The sequence below is a fragment of the Polyodon spathula genome, chromosome 54 (assembly GCF_017654505.1).
Source record: "Polyodon spathula isolate WHYD16114869_AA chromosome 54, ASM1765450v1, whole genome shotgun sequence".
NCBI classification, from domain to species: domain Eukaryota; kingdom Metazoa; phylum Chordata; class Actinopteri; order Acipenseriformes; family Polyodontidae; genus Polyodon; species Polyodon spathula.
In genome coordinates, this window is record NC_054587.1 from 252,970 (window position 1) to 272,962 (window position 19,993).

Consider the following 19,993-nt stretch of genomic DNA (forward strand, 5'->3'; position numbering starts at 1 on the left):
GGAGGAGGAGTCTGAGGGAGAGAGGAGGGAGGAGGAGGAGAGGGAGGAGGAGTCTGAGGGAGAGGGAGGAGGAGTCTGAGGGAGAGCTGGAGCAAAACGTCAGGTCTAGTAGGAGACACGAGATTATTAGCACTTATTTGTTTTTGTTTTTTTTTACAAATGCAACAGCTGTGTTTATTTTGAAATCACATTTGAAAGGCGAGAAAGATTGCACTTCATATTTTATACGGCTACAGACAAAAGTCCTGAATCGCTAAAAATTTTATGATTGAAAAAACAAATTATATGAACATAATTTAACATCGTGTAATCAAAGAAACAACAAAATGATATAACACAGAGGTCAAATCATAATACATTGTTTACCCAAAAAGGTTACTATGTAAGTAGAGCCAGATTGACTGAGCTGTCTTGGGGATCTCGTTTCAGAACCCATCTGCGGAATTGGGGGGGGGGGGATTGGGGGGGGTGGGGGGTGGGGGGGGGGGGTGTGGGGGTGGGGGGGGGTGGGGGGTGGGGGGGGGGGGGTTTGGGGGGGGGGGGGGGGGGGGGCGGGGGGGGGGGTTTGGGGGGGGGGCGGGGGGGGGGGGGGGTGGGGGGGGGGGGTTGGGGGGGGGGGGGACTTGATCTAGAACTGAACTAAGGTTTCGAGACTCAGATCCTGGGCGATGAAAGACTAGGTTTTGTTTCTCAAATACTGACCGCTTTGTAGAAGCGTGACCGTGTTTTATATCTGTGTGGAAAATGACATCATTTCAAACCTGTGGGAGACACAGCGATTGGGCACTGCTAGGAGATAGTTCTCAAACCAAGTCGTGGTGAATGCTCAAAACGTGAGAGTTAAGATAGTGTTTACAGGCTTCAGTTGCACTACCAGAATGTCAACGCTGATGTTGCTTTGAAAAAAAAAAGAGGCTATTTTAAAATAAATATTTAACTCATTTTGAGACAGTCATAGCAAAAATATATATAGAGATTTACTGAATTAATTTGCTTAGCTTTGAAGTCCTTAAAAGATACGAGGAAATTAATACAATCAGCCGGACCAGGTAGTACAAAGAGATGGATTTATTTTATTTTTTTTGTATATGGGTTTAATACAGATCGCTAATTTTGGAAAGAAAGTTTGAGTTTTGTACGAGAAGATGCTTAAAAATAAATAAATACAAAAAAAAAAAAAACAACAACAAAAAAAAAAAAAACCAACACAAAAATCAAACTTTTGCAAAACAGATTTGCTTACTCCTTACAAATTATGATTGATGTTGAGAGAAATGTACTGTATTGAAATATATATATAAATTTATATTATATATGAAGTGACTTTTAAAATGACAAAAAAAACAACGCTTTTTTCTGATATGGCTTTCGATTTGGATGTAATTGCATTTGACTTTAGCAGCTTATTAGAAGAGTGTGTTCCCTTTTTTTTTGTTTCATCTGCTCTGAAATAAACGTTTCTTTCACTTGCAAGCTCCCTTTGGTGTTGGTTTGCTTGTTCTGTTTAAAGCCGACCCTTGTAAAATAAATTTGGTTCGTGTGCAGCTCGGGCCAAAAGTTTTGCATCATCACCCTCTGTGCAGAATCAACATTACGCGAGTCTCGTAATTGAATTTTAAGCGGATTGACTTTGTGAAACCTTAGTCTTTCAGTGCAGGCGTTAACCTGTAGCGGGGCAGACGGTCTTGCGTGTAAACTACTAATCATTTTAAAAAAAAAAACCCAAAATACATACATGGGTCGATGCATCACTGACGAGAATGCAAGGAAGGGTTGCACGGCCAGATTTTGTAATTCAGTGCAGCAGCTCCGTATTTATTAACGAATAAGACTCCTATTCCATAGCACTTTCACGCATTCCAGGTTTTACTAAGGAGCGTCATTACAGTGTCAGCCCCCAGTGTGGATCAATATTGCAACTCTTAGTAAACCAGGAATCGATCAAACTGCTATCAGCCATAAGGTATCTTATTCCATACCTGCAGAGAATCGACCTCTCTCTCTCTCTCTCTCTCTCCTCTCTCTCTCTTCTCTCTCTCTCTCTCTCTCTCTCTCTATATATATATATATATATATATATATATATATATATATATATATATATATATATATATTATATATATATCCTATAGTAAGCACTTTTTTATTGTTTTTTCATCAGTGCAACCCCCATTTATCGAGTCAATTTAAGTGTCTCACAAATTATAGCCTGTGTGTGTGAGAGAGACACACACACACACACAGAGAGAGAGAGAGTTTGAAGGGAGCAGCCAAGCGAGAAAGCAACTAATAATGCAGCTGCACTGTGCAGAACGCGAGCACTCCGGCATTGCTCTGGCAAGGTAAGTACGCGCCGTACTGCGGGTTTGGAAGCGGCGTGAGAGGTGATACGCGCAGCAGAAGCAGCCGGGCAAAGCACACGGACACGGGGATCCTGTCGGGAGAAGGAAGGAACCAGCAGCAACAGAAAAGAAGTCAAGAAAGAAAGAGCCAACGAAGCACGTCGGTTGTCTTTTCTTTTCTTCCACAACGTTCCCGTGTATGCTTTTCGAGTTGCTTCGTAGTGTTCTCGCTAAGCCAACAACATCCCCTTGCGTACGTTTATTCTAAAAAATAATGTGTGTGTGTGTGTGTGTGTGTGTGTGTGTGTGTATAATCTGTGTGCATTTTTATCAGTTGATATCTATAAGTACGTTATTATGAGATTGACAGGTGAGAATGGATTTTTGTATGTCATTGATGTTGTTGGAATCGCTACCAGCGGGGAAATGTAGACTACATTATCTACATGGATATGTATTGCTGCCGTTCATTTTTTATAAAGGACGTTCTTACTGATTAGACTGACAGGTGCAAGTGCTTTGCTGCCCTAGGTGTTGCACTAGAAACGAGATTTGTGTTCCCAGTTCCTCGCTCAAATTTCACCCTAATGAAATGACCGCTAGCTTTCTCTCTCTCTCTCTCTCTCTCTCTCTCTCCTCTCTCTCTCTCTCTCTCTCCTCCTCTCTCTCTCTCTTTAACGCCTGAAATTCAATCAGTTTTACTTCGCTCTATTTGTTCGAACTGTACTGTCGTAACTCTCACAGTCGATCCCTTACTAAAAGTAAAAGGATCAGTGTAATAAGATAACAACAGCAGCATAAATCGGGAGTCATTTTATTCATTATTATTATTATTATTATTATTATTATTACTTATTATTGTTATTATTATTATTATTGTTTTCGTAAAGACAGTGTCGCAGAATATCACCTGTGAGATGAAATCTCAAAATGATTTCTGTCACAGTTTATCTAGTAGGCGTGATTCCCTATCTATCTCTCTATCTATCTCTCTATCTATCTCTCTATCTATCTCTGTCTATCTCTCTGTCTATCTCTCTGTCTATCTCTCTATCTATCTCTATCTATCTCTCTGTCTATCTCTATCTATCTCTCTATCTAACTATAGATAGAGAGATAGATAGATAGATAGATAGATAGATGTATAAATAGAGAGATAGATAGATATTTAATAATGTATTTCTGTATGCATTTAATAAATGCACAGCGAATTGGACATCTAGAAAGACATTGAAAGCAGATCGCGAGTTGCTTGTGTAGACAGCGGTTGTCTCATTTTTCAATTTCCTCTGGTTTTAAGCTTTGCTTGGCAACAGAGCGAGCTCCGAAGCAAGCGGTTATTATGACAGCCTCGGTTTATTTTCGCTTTCAGCCTGGATTAGGATACAAGGCGGTCTGACAGACAGATATTGTGTGCAACGAATCTGGGTTTTTTTTTTTCTTCTACCTGCTGTGTAAAATAAAACAATGCAGTTTTTTGTTTTGTTTTCGAGAAACATCCTGATTTCTGATATTAATACAAACATTATTAGTACGTGGAATATAGTTGCACCAAGGCAATATTTGATGAATTACAGTTTGCATTTGTACTTATATGGTCATGTTATACAGGACAATAGGCAGATATATAAAATCTCACTTTATTGACGTTATGTACTGTATCGGTTCAAGAATATGTTGTATGATGTGTTTGGTTATCCAGAATATATTGCGCTGTACTGCATGCACCCGTGCTGTATTCATATAACGCAATATATTTGGTCTCCGGATGATCTGCAATATTTGCCAATCGTATACTGATTATGCCGAATTAAGGATACCAGAAACTCGTGCTAACATGTACAGTAGCCTGCGAGCTACCGTAACACGCTCTCTATGCAATGCGACGCCACAGTCCGTCTTATTTTAACACAGTTATGTTATAGGGCTGCTCGCCCGTGCATTTTGATCGGATATTGTTACGGTCTAATAAATGCGCGGGCGTTCAAGCCTTGCGAAGCACGATGTAGTAGCGTGGAAGTATCTCAGCCGGCAATGCCGGGGTCTTTGCATCAATATGCGGACTGCCATTGTACTCAACGGAGGAAGTCGTGATTCAATTTGTACACTGTGTGCGCTGTTGAATATGAAGTATAGAAAGGATATTGAGTAAGACTTTCCATTAAGTGTCTCTAATTACACAGTAGTTACTTAATAAAAACACGTGTGCTCACACTGGAGTGGCAAACACTGTTGCAGCAGCAAAGGTCATTCAAAATGATCTAGACAAGATTCAGAACTGGGCAGACACATGGCAAATGACATTTAATTGAGAAAAGTGTAAGGTACTGCACGCAGGAAATAAAAATGTACATTATAAATATCATATTGAAGATACTGAAATTGGAGAAGGAATCTATGAAAAAGACCTAGGAGTTTTTGTTGACTCAGAAATGTCTTCATCTAGACAATGTGGGGAAGCTATAAAAAAGGCCAACAAGATGTTCGGATACAATGTGAAAAATGTTGAATTTAAATCAAGGGAAGTAATGTTAAAACTGTACAGTGCATTAATAAGACCTCATCTTGAATATTGTGTTCAGTTCTGGTCACCTCGCTACAAAAAGGATATTACTGCTCTAGAAAGAGTGCAAAGAAGAGCGACCAGAATTATTCCGGGTTTAAAAGGCATGTCATATGCAGACAGGCTAAAAGAATTGAATTTATTCAGTCTTGAACAAAGAAGACTACGCGGCGACCTGATTCAAGCGTCCAAGGTCCTAAAAGGTATTGACAGTGTCGACGCAAGGGACTTTTTTGACATGAAAAAAGAAACAAGGACCAGGGGTCACAAATGGATATTAGACAAAGGGGCATTCAGAACAGAAAATAGGAGGCACTTTTTTACACAGAGAACTGTGAAGGTCTGGAACCAACTGCAGTCAACCCTCTATATAGAATGAACTCCCTCAGCTTCATAGAGTCCAGTGAAAGCTGCTGAATAATGTTCCCTTGTTGACGTATTGAATTCTCAGAATCGTATTGGCTGAGATAATCCCCGAGTTTTTAATATGGGTGAACAGGCGGAAAGGTTTTCAGCAGACCTGCCTATGCTGGGAATCGCTAAGAGGGTTTTAAAAGCAGGGGATGGATTTATTTTCTAGGCGACATAGAAATTTGTGATGGACTGAGAGGGGATTATTCTATTGTCAGCATTCCTCTAAACACGAACCCTCCCGGTTCTGATATCGCACTTCACCTACACTGTTAGGGCTGAGACATTTAAAAAAAAAAAAAAAAAACTATAGAAAATCCTTTACATCTTTTATTTAACATTGTGATGCAATCAAAGAAAATATATAAATAATAAATCTACCAGAATCCGTAATAGTGATACAGTAGTACTTCATGTCAGGGATTCTGTCCTCTGTCTGTGAGACCCAGTTCAAGCCTCTATAATCACGAATACAGACGAGGCCGGCTCTTCTGCACAGCGGTTAAGCCTCTCACTGGTCAGTTCGCCCTCAGCCTCCTCCCACAGAGCCACATTTAAAAAAAAAAAAAAAAAAAAACCTCTGGGACCTTGAGTTCGTTTTGTGTTTTTTTTTTCTAATACAGTAATGTCAAAATCTAGAGCTACGCCTCCAGCAAACTGGATTAACGTTACCAACGCACGTTGTTTTCACAGGACGTTTCCATTCTGCAATGGGGTGTTCTCTGCCTGATTGCAGCGTGTATAGAGTCGGCCTTTCCTTGCTCAAGCTAATGCAAGGCCAGGCAGGGGTGTGCAGCTCACAGCACGTTCCTGCATTGGCAGTGATGCTGCGGTCCAAAGCATTTCGCTAATAGGATTAATCGGTCAGCTTCGATGCCAGCAAGACCTTTCGTGTTCCTGATGAGAAAACGAGACCACTTACCGCCCTGTAAGTGATGGAAAATTGCTTACTGGATGAACAATATATCGACTGTCAGATCAATGCCTGGCAATTTTATATATGCATTTGGACGACTGCACTCAACCTGCTAGTACACTTTAAACCCTGTTTCGTACATCTCATTTGAGGGACACCTACACCTATGGCCAAAAGTTTAGCATATCCCCTAGAGAATGAATTCCTTTTGCTTCATGAAGTCCATTGAAACCTGTTGGATAATGTTACGTTAACATACTGAATTACACACCAGGGCTTTATAGTTTTCTCCGTATACTTGACAAATAATTGAAAAACGGGACCTTTCTAAAATGGGACCTTTCTTTCCTACTCCCGCTCTCTCTCTCCCTTGACTTTCCTCCCATCTTTCTCTCCCTCTCGCCTCTGCTTTCTCTCCCCCCCCCCACTCCACCGTTCTCTCCCCCTCTCATATTCTTCATATGTTCACAGCCTCTCCCGTTTTCTTCTCTCCCCCGCTGGGAAAGCAGACCCCCGAGCGGTGTGGATAAAGCGGAGGCGCCCATGCGTTCGTAACACTTCTATATTTAGCTGTATCTTAAGAACCACACATTAAAGCAATAGAGGAACTCAGTGCGGTTGCATCGTTTCTGGATAGCGAGTGCTTGAAGCAAAGTGCCTGAATTTGAGTATGGTTAGTCGGGATGGTAAATAAGACTCCTATTGCAGAGCAGTTTCACGTATTCCAGGTTTTACTGGCAATTTGATTAGCCCCAGAGTGTCTGGGTAAGAAGCTCAGGTGTGTGCAACAGTTGTCGGATTCGGTCGAAGAAGCAAAATGAGCTCATTCAACTATATAGAGGTTTACTAATAGGAATGCGTTTCACGAAGCCGGATGCATTTACAGGAGAGATTTACTCTCTCTCTGAGCGGTTGCCCTTGACAATAGCTCTTAACTGCCGCAATCTGTCTTGCTGAGAAATTGTGCGTCCCCCCCGCCCTCCTTCCCTCTCGCTTTGCCTGTCACGTTGAATAATGCGCCCATGGTGTCAGCTCCCTGTGGGGTCGCTCTGCCTCCCTCCAGCACTACTCAAGCGGCAGCGTCATTACTACACTGTATTGTGAACACGCTGGCTATGCCTCCGAGGGTTAAACCGATAATTATATATATATATATATATATATATATATATATATATATATATATATATATAATGATATATATTGAAGTCAAACGTAGCAATGATAATAATAATAATCGATTCTTTCCTGTTCTCTCTTTCTTTTGCAGCTCCAGTCTAGCGGGAATGCAAACAGGAATGAAACTCCGGTGGCGGGAAACAAAGGTAGGCGACCCCTTTCTCCTTCAATAGCGGGGGGGGGGGGGGTGGGGGGGGGGGGCATGGGGCTCACACTCACACTCTAGAGTCTTAACAATTTACAGCTACGGCCAAAAGTTTTGGGCTACCTATAGAACTTTAGGCTTGAGACGTCATTTAAATCAATTTAGACTAATTTAGACGTCATGCAATCAAAAATCAAAATGAAATCGCGTAAAAGTCTGGCTACTGGAAGGCGTTATGGCAGTACAGCGGTATTTCAGGTTAGACTTCGTCTATTTTTCGTTACTGGGGAAACTGCAAAGCGCTGGTGTGCGATTCGATGCGTTAACGTGGCATTATTCAACAGGTCATCCGGAAAGTGTCATCCGGGCTCATGTAATTACACACTGCTAGTTAAAATGAGTAAATCTTTTCTTTCTTATTTATTTTTCTCTCCCCCCTCTCTCTGTCCCTCCCCTCTCTCTTCTCTCTGTCTGTGTCTCTCTCCTCTCTTTCTTTCTCCCCCCTCTCTCTCTCTCTCTTTCTCTTTGTCGCTTCTCTCTCTGTCTCTATTCTCTGTCTGTCTCCTCTCTCTCTGTCCCTCCCCTCTCTCTCTTCTCTCTGTCTGTCTGACGGGCGGCTTTTTTTACAATTGAAATGTTCTGTCTTATGGGATGTCCTCAAAAAAAAGGGGGGTGTAGGGTTGTCTTGTAAGTGCTTTTTTCTTTCTTTTTATATTTCCCCTTTTTTATTTTTATGATGACATGACTCTCTACCTCTTCGGGATAATTCCTCTCTCTCTTCTCTCTCCCTCTCTCTCTATTCTCTCTCTCTCTCGAATGTCTATACATCTCCGCCCCCCCCTTAGGAGGGAATATAGTGCCTCCCCTCCCCTTAGTCTAGCTTTCGCGGCCTCTGTCTCTCTTGGTCTAATTATATCTATCCTCTCTCTCTCTCTCTCCCCCCTCTCTCTCCTCTCTCTCTCTCTCTCTCTCTCTCTATCTCCCTCTGTCTCTCCCCCTCTCTCCTTATCTCTCCCTTGTCTTTAGCTAAAGGTTTTGTACCAGGGTGATGCCAAACCTTTAGCTATAGACAGTGAACGAACTAATTCTGCTTCGTAAAGTCGAATGAAACCTGCCGAATAATGTTACCTTGACAAGTTGAATTACACACCGCTTTGTATAGTTTTTTTTCCCCCCCACATCACGAAAAATGAGACATTTCGAAACCTAACATGAAATACTACTGTACTGTACGGTCATGGCTGAATGCACTATACAAATCAGTGGTAACCATGGAAACAAATACAGCCTGCGTCACAAGAACATTATTAATGTTCCAGGAAGAGAGAAATTAAAATAATAATAATTACAGACCGCCTTTTTATTTATCCTCCCCTATATACTTTCGCGGCCTGCTTTTGCGCGGCTCTGTCTACCTTTGCGTCGGTGAGCGTAGGTCTTAAAAAAAACTGCTAGGTCTCTTTCCTTTTTCTTCTTTATCCTTTCCTTTCCTTACCTCGCTCCTTTGAGGAGGCCTTGTCTTCCTTTTTTGTGGGGCTAATGTTCCTCCTGGGGAGAGAGGGAGTGGATATCGATCTGAAAGCGCCGGAGACAGAGAAAGCAGCCCTCGCCATTCAGAATCAGTTCCGACGATTCCAGAGAAAGAAGAAATGAGGAATGGCAGAGAAAGAAAGAACACCCCCCGATTACCGTGGGGCTGAATGTGTTTACTTCCTCCCTCCCTATAAACCCTAGAACCCCCCCCCCCCCCCCCCCCCCCCCCCCCCCCGCCCCCCCCTGGGAGAGACTGTCTCCACTTGAACACCCCTGAAGAATAAGAACATAAGAACATAAGAAAGTTTACAAACGAGAGGAGGCCATTCGGCCCATCTTGCTCGTTTGGTTGTCAGTAGCTTATTGATCCCAGAATCTCATCAAGCAGCTTCTTGAAGGATCCCAGGGTGTCAGCTTCAATAACATTACTGGGGAGTTGACAATCCGTGAACTGTTATCAAGCGATATTATTATTATTATTATTATTATTTTATTTATTTATTTATTTGTCAAAAGCCTTTACCCAAGACGACTCACACAGGTGTTACAGGGCACACTACAAGGTTACAATGCAAGATTTATATTTAAATACCGTATAGGTGCAAATAATAACACTACCAGAATACAAGATGAACTTGGATGCAACAAGTTAAGATTACAACCTGCTGTACCTACAACAGAATTGTAAAACAATAAAAAGGACGCTTGTGGGAACTGAAGTAATGCATACATTAAAGAGAGGACGAGATGTATCTTCGTGCATTGCTCTTTGTTTAGAGTCACACACGCCCCGGTGCATTCTGGTAAATGTAGTCCCGTCTGTGAGAGGTACCTGAGCACCCGATACGACTGGGATTAAGCCGATTCAATGGGACGTTATCAAGCAATAATCATCCAATAGAAGCCTCCCAGCGGGTAGAGTCGGGCCGGATCAAGCGCTTTAATGCACGTCGGATGTAGCGGCCGCTAGAGGGTGCTAAAAAGCGGTTTTGAAATAATACTGCCAAACGACTTGAATAGCAACACAGTTCAAGTTAAGGGCTGAGATTATAAGTGTAGAGATTAGGTTTAGGGGTAGGGGGATAGATGTAGGGGTTAGGAGGCTAGTAGGTACCTACTGGCCCATTCCTACGGGATGTTTTTTTTTTTTTTTTTGCTTGATAACGCCCGATTCAATCAACCGATCTCAATGAGATCGGCTGACCTGAGAAAGGTCAAACGGACTACATTGCATTGGAGGAGGAGGGGGGGGGGGTCTTTCTTCAAACTGGAAAGCCTACAAGGAGATCTGCAACGAAAAATTTCGTTTAAGCCATGTGACAACGATATATCTGCAATAAATAACCTGTATCGTTTATATATTTATAGTTGGTATTTCTGCTACTCATAATCGTGGTATTGTAATTATATGCACATGTATTTTCAATGCATGTTTGCGTTCTGTTCCCTCGATTGTTTGCTACGCACAGCATATATTGGCGGCGCTATAAATTGTAGCGTGAATTACACTGTGTTATATGCGCACACTTAGGTGCGCAGTGGCACTGACGTTGTTAGAGATCCCCGCTGTTCGATGATGATGTCACTCTAACCCGTCAATGCACCGAGCTCTCCAGCTGTGATTTAAAAAGAAAAAAAGAAAACACGCAGACCTTAACAACGGAGCACGGAACGAGGTCACGTTGAGGCTGTCTAGGGTTCAGATGTTACAAACAGCAATCCTCGGAAACGCCTGCGCTTTTAATTGCGCGTTATAAATCGCATACAATTTCCATAATTGACGTGCAATGGGTGTGTTTTTTAATTATTATTATTTTTTTTAATTATTTGAATTGTGTTTATCATTCCCTGCTGAATTCAAAAGGACAGTAATGCTACAAAACGCTCTTGCAGAAGAGTTTTGAACGAACATTTCCAGGACCCAAGAAGTCCACAGTTCAGGATATAACAGAATCAAGGCACTGTGTGTTTGACTGTGAAAATTCAACCCCCCTCCCTCTTCCTCCCGCATTGAATCTGTACTTGTATCGCATTGTAATACTCGATAATGAAACCACAATAAAAACGACTAAGCGATATTCTAGATCCTGCTCTGGGTGTTCTTTTGAGGTCGGTATTCTTTTTTTTTTTCCCCCATAAATTCTAAGCTTCGCTCCTCGTCCATTTGAAGGAATTCGTTTCTGTTTCCCTTCACAAGCCCGCCAGGAGGCAAGACCATCCCATCAGAGCTCGAGGTGAGAGGCCCAGGTGGTAAAGCTTCCCTATGGAAATGTTTCTCTTGGTCGCTGTTGGCATGCACTGTGTAAAAATGAAACCGCTCAAGCTCTTAAACTGAGGGAAAATTCAGCGCAAAGCGGAACCCCTGCAGAGACCATTCCGGCCACAAGAGGGAGCCAGACTACCACATCTTGTCGTGTGTATAAAGGTGCTGTAAAATCGCAATATGACGGTATGAATTTAATAGTGTAATTCATTTCAAACAGTGAGAGAAAAGGAACGAGGAGCCACACGCAGTGAAACGCAGGAGACTTTTTAGAAACTGTTTAAGTCTTCGAAAGGAAACGGGGTGAAAACAAGCAGGTGTTATTTGATATAACTCAGGTCTTTAAAAAAATAAAAGCTCCCCTCTCTACAATCTAGACCGAGCGAACCTAAGACACTCCTTTGAGTGATCTGCTCCATCCTTTAAATCTTTTTTAAAATTATCATTTTATTAATGTTTTTTTTTTTTAATATAATTTTTAATTCTATTTTTACCAACTGTTTTTTTTTGTTATCTTTAGTTTTTCTAATGTTACAATTAAAACATGATTTTTTTTTGTCTCAATTTCAATTGTATTCAACTGTGTGTGTGTGTGTGTGTGTGAAGCACATTGAGATACTTGTGATGAAAGGCACTGTAGAAATGTTTATGTATTGTCATGAATTAATCATTCAGCAGATGCTTTTATCCAAAACGACTTACAGAGACTAGGGGGGTGAACTCTGCGTCATCAACAACTGCTGCTGCTGCTGCAGAGTCTCTTCCAATAGGACCTCGTTTGTTTGGCGTCTCATCCGAAGGACGGAGCACAAGGAGGTTCAGTGACTCGCTCAGGGTCTCTCACACACACACAGTGAGTCAGGGGCTGCTGCAGAGTCTCTTCCAATAGGACCTCGTTTGTTTGGCGTCTCGTCCGAAGGACGGAGCACAAGGAGGTTCAGTGACTCGCTCAGGGTCTCTCACACACACACAGTGAGTCAGGGGCTGCTGCAGAGTCTCTTCCAATAGGACCTCGTTTGTTTGGCGTCTCATCCGAAGGACGGAGCACAAGGAGGTTCAGTGACTCGCTCAGGGTCTCTCACACACACACAGTGAGTCAGGGGCTGCTGCAGAGTCTCTTCCAATAGGACCTCGTTTGTTTGGCGTCTCGTCCGAAGGACGGAGCACAAGGAGGTTCAGTGACTCGCTCAGGGTCTCTCACACACACACAGTGATTCAGGGGCTGCTGCAGAGTCTCTTCCAATAGGACCTCGTTTGTTTGGCGTCTCATCCGAAGGACGGAGCACAAGGAGGTTCAGTGACTCGCTCAGGGTCTCTCACACACACACAGTGAGTCAGGGGCTGCTGCAGAGTCTCTTCCAATAGGACCTCGTTTGTTTGGCGTCTCGTCCGAAGGACGGAGCACAAGGAGGTTCAGTGACTCGCTCAGGGTCTCTCACACACACACAGCGAGTCAGGGGCTGCTGCAGAGTCTCTTCCAATAGGACCTCCTTTCTTCGACTTGCTCAGGGTCACACACACACAGCGAGTCAGTGGCTGAGACAGGATTTTAATTTCCTGGTATCGAGCCCTTTTCTTTATCCACTGGCCCAACAGACTTGGCACTGATGGGAAGAGCTTTGTTTTGTTTTTAGAATGCAACAAAACCTATGTGGAATTTGATAAGTTTTCATTATATTTGTTTTGTGTACTAAGAAGACTCTCAAACATTACAGAGTTTATTGTATTGATGAATCTTGTATTACTGTTGAAATATATTTTATTCTTAACTTCTTGTGATGATAATAATATATTTCAGATTAATATAGATATTGGAAGTGGGTTGTTTATTTGGGGTTTTTTGTTTAGACCGTGATGCCAGTGATCATTGCATTATGCATTTTGTTGATTGTAGGAAACTTGTAAAAGGCTGAAAAGGACGCTAGTAACAGTAAGCATTTTCCTTTCCCTTGGAACAACTGTTAACATTTTCCGAAACATTTAAAACGATCAAGGAACAAAAAATGTCATATCAGTGCTGTGTTTATTTTTCAGAATGTGAAGGACTTCAACAAGAATTAAGTCTTTCCTTCTCTACAGAGAATGTGATTCTGGATCCAGACACAGCCAATAAACATCTCATCCTGTCTGACGACCGAACCAGTATGACACTGGGAAAGGAGAACCTGGCCCTCGCTGACACAGAAAGAAGGTTTGAACGTCCATGGTGTGTCCTGGGCAGGGAGGGGTTCGCCTCAAAACACTACTGGGAGCTAAAAGTGGAGAAGATGACTGGCTGGATTGTAAGAGTTGTTAAAGGGTCTGCCAAAAGGAATGGACAAGTGCTTTTATTTCCAGAAATGGGATTCTGGGTAATAAGACTTGAAAATGAGAAGTTTTATGCCAACACTATTCCAAACAAGCCGGTCACTCTCCCCCTGAGTCTGAAGCCCCAGAAGCTGGGGGTGTATCTGGATTATGAGGAAAGGCGGCTCTCCTTTTACAATGTGGAGACCAGATCTCACATCAGTCATCTTCTAGTGATCTATTGATGGGGGGAAAGTGTCTATGGTCTATGTTATGGGACTTTGTATAATGTTTCTCTGTGTTAGATGTGAAATACAAGGATATATCTTTTTGTTTAAAATGATCATGGAATACAAGTAATTCTGTGTATCTGTATAATCATTTATCTTTTGTATATTGCGTTATAATCAGAAAATAAAACGTTAGTCCGTGTGATGAGAAACTGTAGATTTCAAGTTACTCCTAACATTTTATAAGAAACTTGAATTGCAACAGTTTAAGAGCTGAAAACAAATTTGAAAAAAAGGTCTAATTAACCAAATTATCAGTTCAGTTAAGGGTCCAGACATTGACCCTTGGCTGGAGATCTTGGTTGGAATGAAAACCAGCATATATATATATATATATACAACGTGTGTTTGTGTCTAAATTAAAACATTTATATGTGAATTCAATGAACACAGTTTAACAGATTGCTTGAATATTTTTATACAGTCGAAGAAACAAAATCACATTGGAGCATAGGTAGGTTAGCAAATATATTTTAATATATATATAATATAATATTTATATTTATTTTAGCACAATGACAAAAATGGCATCTTTTTTCTGTTTCTTTTTCATTTAAACTCATGGAGAGGAAAGCAAAAAAAAAAAAGCCACACTTGTATTTTTTTAAATATTCTTTTTTGTTGTTGTTGTTGTAAAATAAATCTTTCTTTTTCTACAGGAAACTCTCTCTCTTTCTCACACACACACAAAACTGGAATACGTTTATATTTTGACACATTGTTAGATTTCCAAACAGTGATCTATGCTTAACCTTCCTGTCTATTTGTCTGTCTGTGCAACGGTCTGGACCATAAAAAAACATTAAATTCAATGCATGTGGAAAAATGCCCCTCAAAGATAAGGGACGCGATGCCACTGGATTAACCCTTTAAGGTATAAGTGACATGTGCGTCCCAAACATAAAAACGATGCTATCTTTGTTTTGCAAGGAGGTGGTGCAGGAAAAGCCGGGTTTAAAATGTACTGACAGTTATCCAAACTATTAAAAAAAACACATTCTCATAAAAAAAGGGCTCCAGCTGTTCTCGATTCATCAATGCAAGCCTGGAGGTTTTTTGTTTGCAATTCTTCAATACGGCTTAAGACTTTCTTCTTAGACAAGACTATGGCTTTTTTTTTTTCGCGCCTCCCTTTAAAACCAGCGGTGTAACCTTAAACCCCGAGGGAAGGTTATACGAATTCGCGTTATATTTCTGCATTTAACTTCTAGTGACAGGTATAATAGGTAACGCATTAATCTAACTCTGCAGCTTCACAATTATGTTTGGGAATTGTCGGTAGAGTGGGGGAGCGGCTGCACCCCGGAGTCAGAAGGACTCAAGTCAAGCTTTCACGCTCTTAAGAGCAGATCTTTTTAGAACAGACTCCTTAGGCAGTGATAATTGCATTCGAAAAGGTTTAGAATGAGCTAAAATCCAAACTCCGAAAGTTTTCTACAACAAGAATTATTCGAATATAATACAAGTACAGGTTTTATTTATATGCTGAACTTCTAGTAACGCGTGTAATAACGGAGGGAGTATTTATCTCACTTCTACAAGGATTTATACAAAGTGTCTTTCTGCTCCATCTTGTCAGAATGCTTTCCTTTATTTACACGTGTGTGTGTCTGTCTGTCTGCGTGTCAGTGTGTGCGTGTGTCTCCCTCTCTCTCTGTGTGTCTGTCTGTCTGCGTGTCAGTGTGTGCGTGTGTCTCTCTCTCTCTCTCTGTGTGTCTGTCTGTCTGCGTGTCAGTGTGTGCGTGTGTCTCTCTCTCTCTCTGTGTGTGTGTCTGTCTGCGTGTCAGTGTGTGCGTGTGTCTCTCTCTCTCTCTGTGTGTGTCTGTCTGCGTGTCAGTGTGTGCCTGTGTCTCTCTCTCTCTCTGTGTGTCTGTCTGTCTGCGTGTCAGTGTGTGCGTGTGTCTCTCTCTCTCTCCGTGTGTGTGTGTCTCTCTCTCTCTCTCTGTGTGTGTGTCTGTGTCAGCGGCTTCGTCTGTGTGTGTCTCCATAGTCGTGGCCGATGAGTTCTCTGTCCTCTTCGTCAGCACTTCATTGTAACCCTTCTTAAAGCAGTATCTGGTACTAGGAGAAGTTCCTCCCTCTCTTTTCACTGCCGGAAGGAGGGCCGAGTGACTGAATCAGACAGCGGTGCGGGAGATAGGAGTCATGAGACTTGGCTTGACTATTAGTCTAGTTCTGGCTTGGCTACAGCGCTGTTTAAATCACATTTCCTGACTTTCCCCAAGTTTTATCTGCACCTGTTGTGGATGTCCTACCAGCCCTGTTCTATTATTTTATTACAGTGCTTGAAAATGGATAACTGATGCGACTATATATATATATATATATATATATATATATATATATATATATATATATATATATATATATATATATAATAGAAAGCGTTCCAATAATACAGCCACCTGCTCCTTGCTCTAAAATACACAAACATTTGTTTTTTTAAACACACAATTTCAAAAATTCTGTAAAACAAAGTACAGACTGGAATTCTCACAACATGAACAGCTACATTACTTACAGATGTAGGTAGGTAGGTAGATAGATAGATGGATGGATGTTATAGGAACAGATAATTAGCAGCTGAGGGAACACAGACACACTTTATTTCAGGAACAGCGTTGGTTTGAAACCTGGTTCCAGGAGACCCCCAGTTTGAGGAATCTGTATCAAACCCAGAGTCTCCCTGCCTGCTGTGCATGCAGTGGCCTGGTAACCCAGTCTCCTGAAACCAAGTTCTAAGCCAGACAAAGTGACTCTGTGTTCCCTCAGTTTAACTCAGTTTGTGGTTTGTGGTTTCCTAGGTTACCAAATTACTTTTTCAGTGATATATACATACTAACACATTTTGCCAACCAAGCATACCTCTGTCTGTTAATGCCTACGCTCTTACTGCATCTCTGTTAGACTGGCCTGGAAATCTAGCATGTGAATGGAACTGACATTTATTGATTTGCAGTAATCAATAACACTTTACCTTGTCTCTAATGACTGTGCCTCTACATAGCAGTTACTGAGCACATCCACCTGTTTTAAACATCATCACAATGTTATTACGCAGAGTTACAATGTACAGAATGGGAAAATCTTTTTGCACAGCTGCATCAGAAGAGGGTTACATCATGCAAAAAGATTTCCACATTCAGTACGTTGTAACTGCGCATAATAACATTGTGATGATGTTTAAGCGCAAGTGGATTTACTCAGTAACTGCTCTGCAAACACACGGTCATTAAAGAGACTCTTGGTGTCTTTTCCCACCATGCTAATGTACAGACGCTCTGAGTTAGTAGCAGTATGCTTACAGATACCTGTTACGAACAATCTCTCAACTCTGTAAAAACTTTTTCATTAAGAAGCTGGCTGTTTTTTTTTTTTTTTTTGTTAGTAATTTGCATTAAATTACATTACATTAAAATTGCATGAAATAAATTAATGAACAATAAAACACATTGAAATAAAAATTGCAATATTTACATACATCTCGATAAAAAAAAATATTAAGAAGAATGCTATCTAAATGTGTTTGAATAATGCTGAGATAACGAGCTTAACTAATCATGACATGAATACTAATTGTTACTTTTCCTTCAGGCGTCTTTTGCAGTTTTATTTTAAAAATAATCGGTAACATTTTCAAATAGGGCGCAAGAAATTCCGAGGGAATCCCACAGGAATGACACGCGAATGTCTTCTGTACTTCCTCGGAAGTTCTGAAGTCATTCTTTTGGAATTCAGGCATGGTGCAGGAATGAACACTTCCCACAGTCCTCCAGCAAGAGGGTAACTGCCTTATACACGCGAACAACAGCATTTGTTACAATGAAACCTGGCATGAATACGTGCGATTTAAATAAGATCATTTTAATAAATTATTGGCCAGACGTTTCAGACTTGCAATTTGATGTGATATACGGTAGCAATGAATAATAATGCCACGCGAAATGAGAGGGACTGACAGTGCTGGTGGACTGTCTGTCTGTCTGTCTGTCTGTGTCTGTCTGTGTCTGTCCAACTATCTATCTATCTATATGTCTGTCTGTCTATCTATCTATATCTATCTATCTATCTATCTATCTATCTATCTATCTATCTATCTATAGGATTGACAACCAGTTCTACATTTTGCTAATAGTGCTAAATTGATGACCAAGCTATTCATTATTTTACCACCAATGACAAACTCTATGCATCATGCAGAAGCATTTGAAATGCCCATTTTATGCGATTCACCCAGTGAGCGTTTTATTAGACGTGAATCTTTATTCTTTTTGCTTGTTCTACTTCAGTGGTTCCAGACTCCGGTCTGGGAGTTTAGGAGTTCATTTTAACCAGGAATTTTTATTATTACTATTAGCAGCAGTAGTCATTTAGCAGTTGCTTTTATTCAAAGAGACTTGCAGAGACCAGGGGGGTGAACTCTGCATCACCAACAACTGCTGCTGCTGCTGCAGAGTCTCTTCCAATAGGACCTCGTTTGTTTGGCGTCTCATCCGAAGGACGCAGCACAAGGAGGTTCAGTGACTCGCTCAGGGTCTCTCACACACATACAGTGAGTCAGGGGCTGCTGCAGGGTCTCTTCCAATAGGACCTCGATTGTTTGGCATCTCGTCTGAAGGACGGAGCACAAGGAGGTTCAGTGACTCGCTCAGGGTCTCTCTCACACACACACACAGTGAGTCGGTGGCTGTGCCGGGATTTGAACCTCCTGGTATCAAGCCTCTTTTTATAACCACTGGGCCACCAAACCTGCTGATCTCATGACTCCTTAGCTAAACGTGCATTGAGACGGCCCATGTCATCTCTAATTAGGATTTATGAACCAGCTTCATGGGTGTAGATTAATCTCAAATTACTGATTGTTTTATGAACTGGAAAAAAAAAATATTCAGCAATGAGAGTTTGTATTCGGCAAAATTCAAATGTTTTACTGGTGCAAATGTGCTTCTGGGAATATTTGCATAATTTTTAAGTGGTCAGAGAAATCAATATTAGTCGCTTCACATTGGGGGGGGAACTTGCGTCAGAATTTAGGTGAGCGCAGCACCCGATGGAGATTGAAAAGGTTTCTTTTTTTTTTTTTTTAAATGCTTTGCATAGAATTTTTTTTTCATCACGATAAAATGGAAAACGCTTGGTCCTTGGCACAAAACAAGATTATTGGTTTAAGAGGGGGAAAGGCTACGAGTTATTAAAAAAAAAAAAAAAAAAAACACAAACACACACACACACTAGCTAGCTAGCTAATTACCGGACACAATTTGGCACAACACAATGAATTCATTAAGTCATTAATTAATTAACCCACCACCATCTAGCCTTCGCTACTAGTTGAGTGGCTGAGTTTGAACACAGTGGTGATACGGAGGTCAAGCAAAAATGAGGGATTCTGCCCACGCCTTACATTTTTATTCTCTCTCTTTCTTTTCCACTTTCTCTCTCTCTCTCTCTATTTTTTTCTCGTTCTCATAGAAAGGACGAAAACGTTTGGCCGAACTGAGCTCAGTTCGGGAACAGAACACGATACTTTGCGTTATATGTCATTTTCAGAACATTCTCTTCTCTTCTTGTTCTCTCTCTCTCTCTCCCTCTCTCTCTCACATGTTTACCACCTCATCTTTATTTAAAGGGATCTGCATTGTTTTTTTTTTAAAGGGGAATGTACAATACTGAATTCTGGCCATTGGAATTCACTCACACAAAAGTATCTGGTCAATACTTGCCATTGGTTTATGATGCATTCACAGATATTTGGTTATATATATATATATATAGCTATATAAATTATTATAAATATTTAAACATATATATATAACTTGACTTATCAAATTCATTTTTTTGCAGTGTATTTCATTTTGATCAAATACCTTCTTTGCACAGTTAACTGCGGAGAGATCAAGAAGATTCACTGTACTTTGTTTATTTGCTTGCCTCCCTCTGCAGAGCCCCACTCGTTCTGCAGAGCATGAAGAGGAAGGTGTATGGCTGATGCTCCTCTTCTCTTTCCGGGCTGACCGCTGGGTGGATCAGAAGAAAATCTCGCAGAGGCAGAAGAGGTTTCTCCG